The sequence below is a fragment of the Triturus cristatus genome, chromosome 2_2 (assembly GCF_964204655.1).
Source record: "Triturus cristatus chromosome 2_2, aTriCri1.1, whole genome shotgun sequence".
Lineage (NCBI taxonomy): Eukaryota > Metazoa > Chordata > Amphibia > Caudata > Salamandridae > Triturus > Triturus cristatus.
This window is the reverse complement of record NC_140582.1, coordinates 351,139,263-351,144,482: the sequence shown is the minus strand read 5'-3', so window position 1 is coordinate 351,144,482 and position 5,220 is coordinate 351,139,263. Positions and strand designations below refer to the sequence as shown.

General features: G+C 47.2%; 1 pseudogene; it reads left to right on the top strand.

The window, feature by feature from the left end:
• Window positions 1-241: 241 nt before the first annotated feature.
• LOC146862264 (uncharacterized) lies at window positions 242-1,668 on the top strand (annotated as a pseudogene).
• The last annotated feature ends 3,552 nt before the right edge of the window (window positions 1,669-5,220 follow it).

Below are 5,220 nucleotides of genomic sequence, written 5' to 3'. Positions count from 1 at the left end.
TATGAAAGCAGATGTTGACAGGTCTTGCATTTTCTTTGTCTCTATGCTGGTTTGTTAAATATGCTTCAGAAGGGCGCAAGACCAAAACAAAGTCTTATACATTTGGGTACAGCAGGACAATTCCAAGTGGCTGTCTTTAAGGCAACCACTGACCCTGGTGACACATTTCCATGTACACAATGTAAATCTGTCTTCTCTCAATTGCAGATTAATTTGCTCACCCCCACGCATGCTCGGATGGATGGAGGAACACAGTTCCCCATCCTTGTTTTCCCCGGAGGCTAGCCATGAGGGCAAAGTTCATGGCCATGGACAGGAAAAAGGGCTAGAGTGGGCAAGGAAGTTGTTGACGATGCAGGAGACGCAGCAACAATCAGCAATGCTCACCTTGACAGGGTTGAAGCCAACGGATTCTGGTCTTGAAGTCCAAAGTGTTCAACCTGCCAAAATGAAGCGACCGGCGAGAGCGGCGACTGGGGGAAAATTTAAGAAAGCAAAACAAGGAAATGGCGAGCAAGCAGGAGTGGATGCTCCGTCAACCTCCCAAGGGAAGAGTGGCACTAAGAGAGGCAGGAAAGACAGTGAAGGACAAGACCTAGGTACTGGGATCAGGGATATCCTCGCAGGGGAGGGACATGACCCACAGACTAGTGTGCTGGCGGTGCAGAGGCAGATGAACCAACCTGCCCGGGAGCTGGTTCCCAACGTAACCCCAGGAGCATCGGGTCTGGGCCTGCAAGAAGGACTGGACAAGATGATGGAAGCAATGCACAACCTCATAGCCTCCGCAAAAGCGCTGGTTGGGTCAGGCAGAGGGGGGCAGGGTCCCAGCATCAATCAAGCGAGTCTGGTGTGGGTGCCGGGCAGCAGTCCACCTTTGGAAGTGCGAGCCGAGTCCTCCTCTTCAGCAACAGGGGGTTTAGGCACGGGTGTTGCAGATGTTACTGCATGTGCGAATAGCAAGGGGGTTTTGGTTAGGCGTGATCCACCGTTGCTGACAGGAAGTTCATCTCTGGCATGGAGAGTTGCATCAGAAACCAGAGAGATAATTTGGAACTGGGAGTTCATTGACATTTTCTCATTGCTTACGTTCGCCAAGGAAGGGGCAGACATCACAGTGTCAAATAAGGACGTGGATAAACATAAGTGGAGGAGGAAGGTTAAACCAGAGGAGACAATAGTTAAAGGCATTTGCCATGTTATCCACTATCATCATGGAGAAGTCCCCCGAACAGGGGCCGGCCCCATGCAAATATAACTGGGTAATTTATAAGGAATACAAGCGTAATAGGGGCACGAGCTGGTTGAATTACGATAGAGTTCAGGCAAAAGATGGAGCAGGCGCCGGAGATGTCATGGGATTGTCGGGAGATTGAGCTCTGGGTGCAGTACATGGGTAATGGTAACAGCCAGACAGATCCCTACTATTTTAAACAACAGTTTAGGCATTCATTTTGGGGCAGGGGCTTACAGAGGGGGACGGGTAGCTATCAGTATAGGACTAATAACTTATGCAGGCTATACAACAACGGGCCATGTTCTTGGGGCACCACATGCAAATTCACCCACACCTGCTCCAAGTGTGCTGGGTGGCACCCGGCAACCAGTTACAAAGGAGGCAAGATTGATAAGCCAAGAGGCACCAACGCCGGTGCAAGGCAGCCATAACTGTTCTCAGTTGCAACATGCCAATCTAGCAGCATCTCTTATTTCCTTTTCAACCATGGCCTTTATCCTTAAAGAGTATCCTAGAGCAGCAGAGCGGGAATTGTTGTTCAAGAGTTTTAGTGAGGGTTTTGGGATTCCTTATTCTGGATCGGCAGTTACGAGAAAGGCCAAGAACTTGCGCTCAGCCATAGAAGCACCAGTGGTGGTCAGGAAAAAGTTGGAGAAGGAATGGCATTTGGGGAGGGTGGCTGGGCCTTTTGCCAAGCCACCTCTTCCACATTTCATTGTGTCTCCTCTGGGGATCGTGCACAAAAAAGAGCAGGGCAAGTACAGGATGATTCACCATCTCTCTTACCCAAGGGATCATCAGTAAATGACTACCTGGATGATGGAGCGTGCTCAGTTTATTATGCTCCGTTCGACGAGGCAGTCAATTTGGTGCGAGCAGTGGGCAAGGGTGCTATTATGGCAAAAGCAGATATTGAGTCTGCCTTCCGCCTCCTCCCAGTCCATCCCGATAGTTTTCACCTACTTGGCATGCAGTAGGACGGCCAGTATTTCTACCATAAATGTATGCCCATGGGCTGTGCAGTGTCATGTGCCCAATTCGAAATGTTTGCATGCCTCCTGGAGTGGGCATTGAGGCAGAGCAACCCCCTAGGGAGCTCATTACATTACCAAGATGACTTCCTCTTCATCGGTAAGGCTGGTTCCAGTGAGTGCAGTGAGACCCTCTGTGCATTTCAGCAGCTTAGCCAGTCACTAGGGGTGCTCTTGGCTCCAGAGAAGACCCAGGGACCAACCGAATGTTTGACATTCTTGGGCATTGAAATTGATTCTACAGCAGGGATGTGCAGATTGCCAAAAGATAAGGTTGAGACCCTTTAAAATGACATCCTGTAGGTCCTGAGCAGGAAAAAGTGACCATGGCCACACTTTAGAGCTTGCTGGGCAGGCTAAACTTTGCAGCTAGGATCATACCAGCTGAGAGAATCTTTGGCAGGCAGCTTTCTAGGGTGAAAGTAGAGGATGCCCATCACTTGCTGCGCCTTAGTGTGGGACTGAATTATGACTTGCGCATGTGTCTGTCCTTTCTGAATATGTTTAATGGGGCTCTGTTGTGGCTCACACCATGGGGCAACAGTCAGTAGCTTCAGCTGTTCACTGATGCATCGGGGAGAGAGGGTTTTTGTGCCATTCTGGGCAGAGAGTAGTGTGCAGCTAAATGGCCTACTGCATGGAAGGAGCATGGGCTTACAAAAAACATCACTGTTCTGGAAATGTTCTTAATTGTTTTGTCACTTCATCTATTGCTCAAGTACTAGCTAACAGACGGATCACATTCTGGTCGGACAATATGGCTATGGTGCAGGCCGTTAACTGCCAATCTTGGCAATTGGCCAGTCTTGATGGGGTTGTTGAGAGAATTAGTAATAGGGTACCTTTTGAGGAATGTGGAATTTCGTGCAAGACATGTCCAAGGGGTGAAGAATGAGGCTGCTGATGCTCTTCTTTGTTTTTAGTGGGTGAAATTCCCGAAGTCTTGTCCCCAGGTGATGGAAGAGATGACGCACTTCAAGGCAGAATGGTGGCGCATGGTACAATGGAGCAAAGGATAGTGGCCTTGGGATAATTATCATTGGACCCTGGTACACGAGCCAGATACCAGGCGTATTACAGCACGTTTAAATCAGTGACCATTTCCCTGGGATCAGGGGAGGGCCGCCACACTGTCGGACGAGTGAAGCAATTTGTCCTGTGGGCCAAAGACAACAGTAAATCACATGCATGGGTTTTGAGACAACTTGCAGCAATAGCCCATTTTAAGAAGCTGAAAGGGGAGGCGAACCAACAGCAGGTTTCCCAGTAAGGGTGGCACTGAAAAGATGGGCTAGGCAAGAAGGAGTGAAGTCACCAGACTAGAGGGCACATATTGATATAAGCATGCTGATGGGGTTGGTGGGAGCACTCCCGATCATCTGTAGTTCTCGGTATGAGGTGCTACTATTCTCCACCACATTTTCCCTAGCATTTGGGGTCTTCCGGACATCCGAGCTAGTGGCAGAAGCAAAGAATAACTGAGCTTATAGGGTGCTAAAGTTGGGTGACCTCAGAATGGGTCAAAATGTTGCTGAACTGACAGTAAGGCAGTCAAAAACGGATCTAGCCTGTTTGACCAGATTGGGAGACGCCAAGTGTTGCCCAATAGAACTGCTTGGGGCTTATATGGAGTGTCGTCCCAAACAACTAGGGTACTTGCTGCTTCACCAGGATGGCCAATTTTAATACAGAAGCATCTTCAGGCAGGCGCTTACAGAGGCGGGGTACCAGGGGCAGAAATGGTCAACTCATTTCTTTAGAATTGGGGCTGCCACAACGGCTTTTAAGGATGGTTTGCCACCTAGGGCGATTAAGCACATTGGAAGGTGGTAGTCAGACAGATGCAAGTTGTATGTTCGGACTGGAGTCCATCAAGGGTCGTCGTCGTAACCGCTGCAGTGTCAAAGTACACCATGACTGGTGGGGTCAGGGGGTAGCAGTAAATCCCCCAAAACTACTGTATTACCAAAGGCTGGCTCTACCCTTGTTTATGCAGTGACGGTCAAATTGCTGAAGCATTGTTTGTGCCTTACTAATTGTATGAGAATATATTGAGTGTGCTAACAGATGTAAATAAAATGTGTGGTAATGTTTACCTTCTTGTTTTATTTAGGACTTAAAACAGTGTGGGTGATGCATCACTCTTTTGTGGCCAAGCGGAACCACAAGAACAGTGTTATGCAGGATTTTCCAGTACTTTTATGCTGTATGTCGTGTCATGAGAGCACAGATAACAACTAGTTATTATGTACAAAATGATATCATGATCATGCACTATTGTATCCTGCTGGATCAGTATATAAACCAGCTTCATGCATCCCTTTAGAATTGCCACTATGGCCTCACCTTTCTTTAAAGCACTACCATAGATTCAAAAACTACTAGACTCCCTAGTGATGTCCCTTTTAATCAATTCCCTCACCGTCCCTTTATTGGATATTACACAAATAATTGCATTATACTTTTATAGTGATACCAACTCCTTGTTGGACGCCACATTTGAGCATGCCGCTACGGACTTTACCCAACACTGGATAGACATCAGCACAGAATTGAATATGGTTTGATATATCGCCATACGGGATCTACTTTATTCTATATGTCTTAGCTCTACATTGACTATTACTCATACATACCATGCCTTCTCTAACCGGACCAATACTAGATAGACATCAGTACGTAATTGAGAATAGCCGGATTTATCGCCATACGGAATTTACTTTACTCTATATGGCTTAGCTCCACGTTGACTATTACACATACATATCGTGCCTTCCCCAACTGTGTTATAACAATTTATGGGGCAAGTTTTTATTTCAACTCAACATGACAGACTATTTCGTCTACAGTGCACATTTTGCAGGAACTCCGTAAATGATATGTACCTGAATTTGTACACTTGATTTTTATATGGTATAGGGTGGACATCAGATTGAGATTTTTTTTCGCTAT